Here is a 12,566-nt window from a genome sequence, read left to right as displayed (position 1 = left end):
GGGAGGGTATGTGCTGTGAAGTGTGTAAGCCTTATGATCCACAGACCTGTACCCCTGGGGCAAATAATATATATGTTAATAAAAATAATTAAAAAAAAAGAATGATCCCCCTCTGCTTTCCTACTAGCAGGGCCATGCACAGAGGCTGCTTAAAAGCAAATTCAGCGTGACACCCATTTCTCCAACATGGAGGAGGCTGAGCCGCTCTGTGCCTGGACCAGGAAACAAGGTGTTAATTGTCAAGTTTCCATTCCTTACCGGCAAAGCGGTGCCCGCCTTATTAGTGCAATTAAGAGCCAGATTTGAGAGACGCTATTAGAGATAATAGTGCACACTTAGCCACCTTTAAGAGCTTGTCGAGAGCCAGTCTCCAAGTGTACACAGATGGGAATTAATAGAGATTAAAATAGATTGTGAGACGCTCAAGACATGAGCAGATTTTAAGCGATGTAGATCCTACTTTGTTAGGGTTAGTGTCCTGCTTCTGGGGACCCCCGCTTAGGATTTTCCCTCCCCCACAGGAGGGAAGGGCAGCTCCCCTCCATGCCCTGCAGAAGGGGAAGGCGAGTTCGCCTGCTTGGGAGATCCAAGCCTCTGATGGCCGCCCCTGTGCCCCCGGCCCCCACTGGAGGAGAACTACAGCACGTCCCGTACCTTTGAGTAAAGAAAAGGCGATGCAGGTCGTTAGTTACTGAGGCCTGCAGAATGTGTTGATTCCTGGCTTTGCGGGACAGCTTTTCCTCTTAGTTCACAGCCATTCCGTGGCTACCCTGAGAGGTCAGAGGGTCTACCTGCCAAAGCAGACACCAGCTCCCTGTCACGCCCTACCCACTACTCCCCCTCCTCCTCCCCACCATGCCCCCACCCACTCCCCCTACCCCTCCATATCCCCACCCCCACCCCATTCCCAACCCCGTCACAGCCTCCTATTGCAAGTGCAGTTAAGCCCAAACACTTTAGGGCGCCCAGGGGGCTCAGTCGGTTAAGCATCTGCCTTTAGCGTAGGTCATGATCCCGGGTCTTGAGATCAAGCCCCACATCAGTCTCCCATTTCATCAGGGAGCCTGCTTCTCCCTCTCCCTTTGCCTCCCCACCCCCAACTCGTGTTCTCTCTCGTTCACTCTCTCAGATAAATAAATACAATTAAAAAACAAAACAAAGCCCAAACACTTCAGCGTGGTCTGTGACCCGGGGCTTTCTGGCCTCAACTTCTCCCCTTGCTCTCAGGGGGGCTGTCACGCTGGGCTGTCTTTCAGGTCCTCTGCACTTCCAGGAAGCCTCCTTCCCAGGCCATCACACATGGCTGTCTCCTTGTCCTAGTGGTCTCTTTCTGGAGAGATCCCTCCTGACCACACCAGCTGAAATCGCCAGGCCCGGCCAGGGTCTGTCACGTGACTTAAGCCAGTTTTCTGCATGGCCCTGCCATTGTGCGAAGGCGAGCTCCTTGTCTCCTTCCACAAGTATGAGGCTCCAAGAAAGCCAGCACCCTCGCCTGCCTGGTGCACTAGCACAGGCCAGCATGAGAGCGCCCCACACGCAGTAAGCACCGTATGAATACCATGACTAAGCGAGCATACCCGCCGGAAATGCAGGCTTGCGGGAGATGTGGCCGCAGTCTGTGTCCTTTTGGCAGAATGAGTGAATCCTGTGCTTTTTGACTCATGAGGGTCAAGGTAGACATTGCTGGCACTCTTCCCATTCGATGCCAGTGATCTGTGTCTTCTCGGAAAGACTGCTTCCTTAAAAGAATTCAAAAGGCATGCGGTTCCGACAGAAGCGCCCGTGAGCTTCTCAAGAATTTGCAGGCGCCGTTCTCATTTCAGAGCCCCGTGATGAAGATCACTGAAATTTGCACCCAAAAGTACAATCGCCACTCTCCTGCGGCAGCCTCCTCTGCCTTGCAGATGGCCATAGATTTCACAACTGCCTACCAGTTCCGACCTTTTCTTTCTTTTTTGGCAAAACCCAGAGTAATACACCCAATCTAACTCCAAATTAAAAGACAAAAAGAAAGCACTACATTAACTGGGGTTTCATGTTTAGTTTCCTACAAGAAAGTACCCAAGAGAGCATGTTGTTTTAAGCAGAAGGCCTTCGACTTCTATATTTTCTTAGGGTTTCTTTCTTATTTTTTATTAGAGAATGTTGGATTGTCAGAATTCATGAAAAAAAAAATTGTAGATGGGACCATGAAACTCTGCTCCGGGCAAAGCTTACTCTGCCACTCCTCCTGACATACAATATTTAAGATCGCGGTGCTCAGTGTCCTTTGTAGAAAGCATATTCCTAATGCAGGGTGCCGTTTTCTAAAATAGCCTTCCCTTGGACCTTGTGTATTTTCTAAAGATGTCCTACAGATTATTTAAAAGGATATCTTCAGAGCTTTATCGAGGTTGTCAGTGGATCTATTCATCTCTTCCATGTTGCCTTTGATAACTTAGTGGGAGGAAGGGGGGCTCAGGCACCAGGATCTCAGAGGTCTGGTTCCAGATCTGTCATCATTTTGCTACGTGACATCTTGGATAAGTCATTTCACCTCCCTGAGAGGGATGAGGGTGAGGAAGAGTACATGGTCCCATCTTTCCTGCCCTGCCCGTCTTTGACTTTGCCTTTGGTGACCCTGGAGAGAACTCTGGATTTACCCTGGTCTGGTTCCAGCTCTGAGACTTGGCCCTAAAACTTGGAGGCGCATAGGTGAGATACTTGTTCCTTGTCCTCGGGAAGGCTTTGTCTTGAAAATGAGGGTTTGACACAGGGTCCTATAGCGTGTTGGTGGCCTCAGGACATGGTCCAGCATTTGGGACCATCTGCTTGTTGGCCTCATTCAGAGAGTTGAACCGCGTCCATGTGCTGATGGGACATGATGGATGGGAAACCAGTGTGGTGGTGGCCACGACGGACACACCTGCCTGCCATACGGAGTTCCCTTCCCCACACAGGTAGCTGGGGACTTCTGCCATTCTATGCAGAATGAGACCAAGAATTTTCTAGCACTTTGACATCAAGAAGAAACCACCCAACCCCTTCATTTTTTTTGAGTTCCCTGCAACTACCGAACAGCATGCCTAACAGGTGCCAAAGGGACCCGTTTTGTCCGTGGACACATAACAAGTCCTCCCTCCCACCCAAATTATCAAGACCGAATCCATTTGCGTTCATATTAATTTTTTTAAAAAATCAGTACACCAGTGTCAGGGGATACTACTGGAAGGCAGAGGAAGGTACTTGGAGTCCAGCAGACCTCAGTGTCAATCCCTCAGGGGATTCCCTGTCATCAATACAGATTCTGCAAGAGAAGTAATAAACGGAATTTAGGGTTTCACTTGCCATTTTATCTTGTTACACGAATCTGATGATTGTTTTCTTAGTTGTTATCTTTCTGCATTTTTTATAATCCGCACCCAAGAACCCTTGGAGCTTTGCTTTTGGGTTTTGTTTTTTTTTTTCTTTAATGCAAAGTTGATAACAGCTTTTTGGGAGGCATCTTTCCCCGTTGTAAAAGCGTAACAAGAAATACGGAAGAGCGAGGCAAAGAACACAGAATCACCTGTGATCTCCCTGACCTTCACGTCCCCAGGTTGGAAAAGTAGCCAAGGCAAACATGGCCAGGGGTTATTTCAGTGCCATTATGTCCAGAATTATTTTTAACCTGTTATGAGGCTGAGCTCTTTTGTAGCCGTTTCAATAAATCCTAGCCGGCGATATCCATCAAGCCCCAGCCTGCCGTTAATAATATTTGCATGTCCTTCCATTTGGTTTAAAAACAGCCTATTTTACAGGGTGCCCTGTGCCAAACAACTGACTTTTTTTTTTTTTTTTTTGAAAGCCATTAAGGGATACGTGGGGGCATGCCTTCCCACACTGGGATAGCGATTTTTGCTGCTCCATAAACAGAGTTTTCAAGTCTCTACTTCAGATTTCACAGGCTGTTCCCCCCTCTTGCTTTTACCTCTCCGTGTCATATAGCTGGTGCTTTTTTTTTTTTTTTTAACCTGCAAAACGGGCTCCCATCACTCCCCTTTGCAAGACCGATGTGTTTTCTTTTCTCTGGGATATAATTGATGTAAAAATACTGTCTCCTTTTTAGTTGCCAGGTCTGAATTCTTCACCCAAATGCCTTCCCCTGGAATTTTCAGGACTTTCCGTTCCTCCACCGTCCTCTCCCTCTCTGTTCCAGACAGTGCCAGCCTGGGACCTCTCAATCTCTGTCTCTATTTCATCCCCTTACGTATTCGGAATAGCTATTATCTTGCCCATTTTACAGACGAGGAACTAAGCCTCATAGGCAAGGAGCTGGTTTTTGGACCTAGCATTTACTACACGTCAGGTAGATTTGTTGGATGAATGCTGAACCTTCAGTTACTTTATCGCCCTGTAGATTTTGAAAATGCCTATCAGGGCAGGACTGCGGGACTGTGGGGTTTTGGCAAAAGACAAATCCTATCCTGACTGGCAGCCCCTTTGCCCACTGAGCTGACCTCTTCCTGGCGTGTGAATTCCAGCTGCTTCTTGACAAGGTGCAGGAGCTCAAGACAGATGGGCGACAGGTGAGTCTCTTGAGGACCCTGGGCGCATTTACATCTAGAGAAACTGAAGACAGCCCTTTAGGTGGAATGAGTGTTAAGACGCGCTTCGCAAAGGTGACTGGCCCTGCCAGTCCTCAAGAGGGCGCTCCTTGCGGCCTCCATTTTCCCAGCTGTGGGACTCTCTATCCCGTCTTGTTTGTCTTGTTCTCCGTTCCCCGGGAGGTCCGAGCCCCTCCCGGTCCTCCTCCTCGCATGCTCTGCTGGGCTTGCACAGGTGCCTCTGCCTTTTCACCAAGTGAGGGGCTGGTCTTGCGTGTTCCTCCAGGTTAGGGCGTTCTTTTTGCCGGCGAGGCTATCTTATTTAGGCCGTTTTACTCCCAAAGCCGGAGCAAGACACAGGATGGTATAATAACCAATTAAAATAAAGGCAGCTTAGGGACCCCTGGCTGAGCCCAGTCTGAAGAGCGTGTGACTCTCGATCTCAGAGTCGTGAGTTTGAGCCCCACTTCAGGTTCAGAGATTACTTAAAATAAGTAAATAAAATTTAAAAATAAAATAGTGGCAGTTTATAGAGGGAGTTTGGAACAGGGTGAATAGAAGCCAAAAATACTTATTCTGCCCCATTTGTCTGGCTTCTTTTAATTCACCGTATTAATTGTGTAGCTTCCTCAAACAGCCTTACAATGTGCTTCCTTGATAAGCCCTGCTACTTTGAGAAAGCAGAAGAAAAAAGAGCAAAGATTTAATTTTCTTGCAACAAGATTTTTGGGCCCTGCTGGTGAGTAAGGCATCAATCTAAATGCCTTTACATTTTGATTAAGGGGACTTTTTTTTTTTTTTTTAATTCCCAAAGAGATGTCAGACTGATAGGAGATTTGGTTATATTTTGAGAGAAGAACAAAAGTCATACAAAGAAAAATTAAATCAACAGTGAACAAAAGTACGTGTGATATATTGTAAAAAGTACAAGGGAAGGAGGAAGTCCTGTAGGATTTTGTGACGGAAGGGATGTTTTAGCTGTTTCTTTGAACAAGGAGCTTGATTTGTGGAGGACTGGGGCTCAGAAGGAGAGTTCCAGGCTCTGCGCCACACTGAGGCGTGGAAATGTGTGGCTCCTCCCTCTGCGACCTTGTGTGTTAGGAGCACAGTGTTTTTATAGGGTTTTTATAGGGATAGGAGTAGAGGAGAAAGATTAAGGTAGGGCCCTCCCTGGAGGCTTTACTCTAGGCTTTACTTTGTTCCGTAGAAAGACCACAGGGTCTGAAGTGTAAGAACAAATGTGCGTTCCTCCTTCTAAGCAGAAAGAAGATAACCGCTGGCTTTGTAAAGGATGAATTAGGGCCCAGGAGAGAGGGCAAGAAAAACCCATAGGGAGGCCATTATAGCTGACCCTGCCTGTGCAAGAGGAGAATGAACAGAAGGGAATGAACTATTTCAGAGGTAAAGCCCGCAGTGACGGGCAGGCCTGCCTGACTGTAAGGAGGGAAAGTCATGATTTTAAAGGTCTTTTTTTTTAAGTCTGGATAACTGGGGGGAAATGATGCTGCCCTTTGATGAGACAGAGAGATCCAGGGAGAAATATTTGCTCTTCTGGGAGAAAAGCGATGACTTTGAGCTGGGCCATTTGAGGGGATATTGGAAATCACAACTAGTAACTCCAAAGCCAGTACAGGCTGCAGAGAGAAGGTTTGAAGCCATGTGCATTGAAGTCGCAGCGAGGCCAGGGGAAATCCGGATCTCCAGGGGACTCTGCTTCTTGCAAGGAACTGACACCAGTGGCAAGGGGCTGTTCAGAAGGCACCCACCACCCTGCGGGTGGAGGGTCTGTGTCCAGGTTGCTCAGCAGAAGGAATTCTGCCAGGGACCCCGCTGTAGAAGTGAGGAGGCCAAAGCCTTCCCAAAATAACGTCATATCTTCCCCTCCCACCCCCCGGAGAGAGGTTTTGAAGTTCTCCAGTAGCCCGTACTCCAAGGACTATTAAGAGACATCTCCGCACCTGCCGTTCTAGCACCAGATGTGCCAGTGATGTCCACTGCGGACCTGGGGCAGCTGGCCACATTTCACCGCATGTTGACTATCGTGAGCAGGAGAAGAGAGACAAAGGCCAAAAATAAAACCTGGGGAATCCGTGAGTAAGGAGAGAAAAGGGTAGTAAGAAAAGCTGGGGAAACCCAAGACTGTAGCATTATAGGGAGAGATTTTAAATAAGGAGCAGTGGAGAAGGAAATAAAGACCAGACTAATAGGGGGATTTGGAAGCTTTGTGCAACTTTTGGAAAATCTCAGTGTCCTGTCCTGGGTGCTAATGGGTTTTCCCCTGTGCTCAGGTAGTAGAGTCATTCGTTCAGGTGACTCCAGAGGTTGGCAGTACAGGGCAAGTGAGCAACGAGAAGGCAGAGGGAAAACACAGCAAGTTCGATGCTAGAGTTTATGATTTTGTCCTTGAAGATGAACACAGAAAGATCTAGAACAGAGATGCTTGAATTCACGGCTGGTGTTCAGTAACCAGGTGTAGAGCCACGAGCAGTTTTCCCAGGGGACACTGCCTAAAAGTTCAGTTTGTATTCGATGGTATTTATACTACCTAGCTTTTCTTCCCTAAGAACTGCACTAGCTGCATAGGGGAACGGAGAGAAGTCAGACATGGCCTTGGTAAGGACAAGATCAGAGTGATAGGTTACGGCTGGGCAAGACCCTGAGCAGGGAACGAGCGGATGATTGATGCTTGGCACAAGGTGCACAGGTACGAGGGATTGGGAAAGGTGCTCCAGGTGAGAAGTGTGAGAGAAATCGCGAAGGGGGAGGATAAATACGGCGCAGTAGGGTCGGGTCCTGGCTTTCTGCTCCTGTTCGGCGTGGGGTGTTCACGGGCCAGGAGGTAATGGCCAGCCGGGTTGGGTAAGATCAGACTGGGGAGACTCGGAGTTGGCGTCCTGAGGGTCGCCCTGCAGTAACCTGATGAAAGAAAGACTGAAGATCTGGCCAATGAGACGTAGCCCACAACTGCTTAGGGAAAAATCAGAATCCAGCTGTTGAGCTCTTACTGCCGGGGAGAAAAGGCTGAATGACAGGAAAGGACAAGCAAGGTAGTGTGACTTTCGACTCCCACTCTGAAAAGAAGCCTTCTTAACTGAAATAATCATAATCCACAGCGGGTCGGTCACTGGAAATATTAAGCTGAGAAAATGTCGCCTAAAGTAGACGAAACCTTTAACAGAAAACATAATGTGTATTTGCCACATTTTTACTTAAGGCTAAAGTTGACTCTTGGAGTCTGCTGACTAGTCTTCTTTGCATAAGTAACCCTATTATGTTTCACTTAGGATTTCCAGTTTTGGCATTCTTAAAATCTTCATTTTTTTTTTTTTTTGATCAGTTAGCTTTACTGAGGTATGAGTAATGAGGTTAGAAGACGTCTCCAGTATGCATTCTGAAAGCACTCCCCAGTCTAGTTAATGATCACCTCCATCACCTGCGTGAAAATCTCGGTCCTTACAAGCTCGCAGAGTGCGGACTCTCCCCCACGTTGAGAGTAGCCCTTGCCCAAGTCAGCAGTGTTTCCTTCTGTGTTGTAAGCCACTCCCCTCTTACAGTCTTCACCGTCCTCCTGTTCTTTGAAATCAGAGCCCCGTGTCTTTTCACAATCGTGCTTCATTTTACGTAATCTCTAGTTGCATTACGTAGTTCCGATAACAGCGTAAATGGCATCTCCATCTTTGGGAACACAACTGATTCTTGGCCTACATGACAGGTGGAGTGAGCAGGGGGTCCTCTCGGTGGGCAGGGTCTTAAGTGGAGGTGGATTGAAGGAGCCTTTTTACCTTCTTCAGATCTAATGACTGAGAGCTGTGCATCCCCTTAAATTCCCTTTCTCTGTGCTCTGTTCTTAGAATGCGATTAGGAGAGATTTTCTGCAGTAAATGTCCTGCTAGGTAGAGCCAGGCCCTGTGTGCATCCACACTGGGCACGTCGCTGACCACGTTTCAGGTGACCCAGTCTCCTGATGTTGCCTCTTCTGCTCCCCAGCACAGCCCATACACATACCAGCCATCACTTCCCAGCAGAACTCTGGCTTGCACCCCAGGAGGCCCTGGGAGCCGTGCAAAGCCAGAGGAGTGCTAAGCATGTTTGTTAGTAAAACCTGGTCTGTCTTAACCCCTGTTCTTGTTTCTTTGTGCCTTAAAATCACAGACTCATTGCAAGGTTTATTGCATGACAGACTGTGTCATGTGTCATGTGTCACCGAGAGCTTATAGCTCATCAGGGCTCAAAATTCCTTTTAGAATTTTTAGCTTTACTGACCCGGCATGAAGTAGAGGAGGAGAGTCCCACCTGACAAACAGCTTTACGTGTATTTAGAAGTGCTGCGTAGACATACCTTGAGCAGGTCTAAATCTGAAATTATGACTGCATGGGCCCCAGTTGATTCTCAAGTTGAACTTGGCCTGGGTGCTCCTCTGCGGACGCTCTAGTGGTCTCTTTGCACGGGTGTGTGTGTGCACGTGTGTGGGTGTGCACGCTTACGTGTGGATGCAGGCGTGTACCTGCATGGGTCTAGTCCGTTACAGGTACGTGTCTGTGCATACAGGCTTCGAGCCTCCCTGGCTGGAACCAGCGACTTTCTTTGTTCCTTTCATTCAGTTTCCATTCCCACACCCGTGGGACTCCCTCTTTCATGCTTGCAGTCCAAATTCCTAAAAGAAGTGAACTAATTTGGGGGCTTGTCTGCTAACGCCGAGATCCTCTTGCCCGGCCCCGCACGAGCCTGGAGACAGGCCACCCTGAACACAGGGCGCGGGTCCCACTTCCACCGGGAGAGACCAGGCCTGGGAGAGGCTCCCTGACACAGAACTCGGCAGCCCGGGTCCGGGCAGGACAGTTTCCCTTAGATTCTAGGACAGCGTGAGACACAGCAGTTGCTGTCCCTTACACGGATGTTCAGTTTCTTAGAGGCGGTCCTCAGGCAGCGTCCTTCCCGAACACACCCATTTCTGTGATAGAGACCATGACGGACTTAAAAAACCTCAGTCCCCAATCAGAAATTTCAGTGACCATATGAATTGGTCTGCAGAGTCTGCAGGAACAAAGTATCACAAACTGGGTGTCTTACAGAACAGAGATGGACTTTCTCGCAGATCTGGACGCTAGAGTCCAAGATCAAGGTGTCCACAGGGCTGGCTTCTGCTACAGCCTTCCTCAGCTTACAGCTGCCACCCGCTTCTCCCGTGTCTTCCCGTGGCCTTCCCTCTGTGTTCCAGTCTCCTCCTCTTACCAGGACACCAGTTGTGCTGAATTCGGGCTCACCTGAGTGACCTCCTTCTACCTTAATTACCTCCCAAAAGGCCCTGTCTCCAGACACAGCCCCGTTCCGAGGTACGCCCGGGGTTAGGACTGCCCCGTATGAGTTCGGGAGGGGACTCGGAACAGCATGGTATACCATGTCGTCATATCAAGTAGAGACTTTGCTACTGGCTGTTTAGTCTGTGCTGTGTCCGTGAACAGGTGTGTGTCATGATCCGAGACTGTTCCCATCCCTTCTTGCAGAGTGTGTTGGTGACTGGTCACGGAGTAGCTATGGCTCAGTCCAAGGCCCGTCCCTGAAGCGTGGGGTTGTGGTGCCTCCTTGTCTCCAGGTGACAGACCTACACGACATTCCCACTGAGTAGATGATCAAGAGTGGTAATTGGCCCCCAAAGGCGAAAGTGAGGCGGAAAAAAGAAAACAGGACAGAAAGGGAAACTGGAGGTGGCTAGAGGGTTTGGAAATGTGGCACCAGGCGTGAAGCCAGGAGTCCTGCAGGAAATTCCGCTGTAGACCATATTGGAAGGGGCGCCTGGGTGGCTCAGTTGGTTAAGCGTCCGACTCTTGGTTTTGGCTCAGGTCTTGATCTTGGGGTTGTGAGGTCAAGCCCAGCGTCAGGCTCCGCTCTGGTCCGAAGAGCCTGCTGGGGATTCTCTCTCTCTCCCTCTTCCTTTACTCCACCCACTCCTCATGCTCTCTTAAAAAACCATTGGAAAAAGTCGGTGAATATTAAAAAAAACAAAAAGCAAACAAAAAAAAACAGCAAAAAAAACCCCAAGCTCAAGTCCTCTCCGTGTATTTTAGTTGAAACTGAACTGGAGCATCATTTAGTTTGAGTTGAACACGTGTGTGTGTGTGTATAAATCCCAGTCCCCTTGGCTGGTGTTCAGGCCAGACTGTTGCAGCGAATGTGTGCGTTGAAAGAGAACGGTGATGACAAGGACAGAGGAGAAGAACCTTTTCTGCCGGAAAGGGCTGGTTGCATGGTTTCAGGAGTCGAAATCCGTGTGACCTAAGTGGGTCAGTGGTGCCGTCCCGGGCAGACGAGGGCACTGCTGTCAAGTGTGTCCCCAGGTTCCAGGGATGACTTCGGGCAGCAGGTTCCCCTGATCATTCCAGTCTCGACGGCTGGGGAGACGGGTTTTTCCTGGAAGCCCCTTCTGTGGAGAACCAAAGGAAGCTGTGAGGTCGTAGAGAGCCCGTGTGGAAGGATCTGGATTCTCAGTGGGAGGAACTTCTGTTGAAGACGAGTTTAGCAAGGTGAATGGGGAAAAGCGCTTAAAGAAAGGCATGAAGAGACCAGCCAACCCCTCCCCATCAAAGGGCTCATCTGAGATACTGTGGGACATCAGAAGGGCAGAGGGTAAAATGTTGGGAGCTGATCCTTGGCAATTTGCCAAGGCCCAGGAACGAGGCTTCTTCTGTATCCTAGATTATTCAATGAGTGGAAGAGGGCAGATGGAGTCCAAAACTGATAAGGTTTTTTTTTTTTTATACCCCAGAAACAAAACCAAAAAACCTCTTACTGGTCGTTTCTAAATGTTTTAAGTCCGTGTGCTAAATAGGTATTCATGCTACTGTGTTTTACATTTTCTTCTGCATAATGAGAGCTCTAAATTTTTCAACGGGCATTTGCAAGGGGCAGGGGATAATCATCGTTTCCTGATTGTCAGGCTGGCTTTTTGAAGTTTCCCCTCGCACGGTCATCTTTGTGGTCCCACACTGCCATGCAAAGCAAGAACTGCACGTGTGTGCGTGTGTGTGCGCGTGTGCCGTCTTATTAAGATGTAACCTGTTATGTCTTCAGACGCATTATTCATCTAAGCCTAGCCAGCATAATTAGACTTTACCTGATGGTTCCCAGTCTTCATTCGTGCTATAAAGTAGCAAATACCATGGTTAAGGGTGTGCGGCTTATGCAGCAAACTTTCAGAGCTGAAATCCTGGCTTAGCTGCCCACCTGGGTCTGATCTGGGAGCCTCCATTTCCTCCCCTGTAACCCGACAAGAGTAACCGCACCTGCCTCCTGGTGTTGGTGCAAGGTTAACTGAGCAAATGTGTGTGTAGCTCGGAATGCCTGGCGACTGTGGAAATGCGTGGGTAGGGGATGCTGCTGGTGATGATGATTGGTCGTAGGGACAGCTGAAACGTTCCCAGTGCCAGCTATCTTCAGATAGACTGAAACCGAGATCCTTTCCTCTATGGGATGGCCTTGGGCTGCAGTGCTGTCGATTCCTTGCTTTGTGCTATTTACTGTTCTCCTCAATTTGTCAATTACTGGTCTTTGCCTCCACCTCAAGCAGAACAAGCATCCTACTCTAAGCCTCCCTCTTATTTGGGATTTGATGCTTTTCACCGACGGGGGGGTCAGAGCTCTTAGAATCTATCTTGTGTAGAAGCCCTCAAGAGGGCCCCATGTCCCAGGCAAGCCCCGAAGAGAACCATTTCTTCGGCTCGAGGGCCTCCAGAGGAGGTGGTACTCCATCATTGTCCATCGCCTGTCTATCTCAAAAACATCATGTTAGTCTTTGTAAGCATTGAAATTACGCCGCGATCTGTTACCTTCTTTTGGCATTTCCTTTTCTTTTTATTTTAATATACTGAGAACCCTGAAGTACAAGGTGACCCAGGCCTCCCTGAGAAGCCCCATTTGGGGGATGAGTGGGTTGTGAGTTACAGTCCCTGACACATGGTCTCGGAAAGCAGAACTGTGTTTCTTCTCATTCTCCATCGTTTGTC

The 12,566-nt window shown here is 48.7% G+C and overlaps 1 protein-coding gene across 4 annotated transcripts in view; it reads left to right on the top strand.

Annotated features, from left to right (window-relative positions):
- The window catches only part of LOC111153501 (SWI/SNF related, matrix associated, actin dependent regulator of chromatin, subfamily a, member 2), a 178,109-nt gene that overhangs the window by 112,005 nt on the left and 53,538 nt on the right, over positions 1-12,566 (top strand). The gene's annotated exons all lie outside the window — the stretch shown is intronic.

This window comes from Enhydra lutris, unplaced genomic scaffold (assembly GCF_002288905.1).
Source record: "Enhydra lutris kenyoni isolate GAN:26980312 unplaced genomic scaffold, ASM228890v2 scaffoldscaffold33, whole genome shotgun sequence".
NCBI lineage: Eukaryota > Metazoa > Chordata > Mammalia > Carnivora > Mustelidae > Enhydra > Enhydra lutris.
Note: the sequence above shows the minus strand (reverse complement) of the source record. Positions and strands in the feature narration are given on the sequence as shown.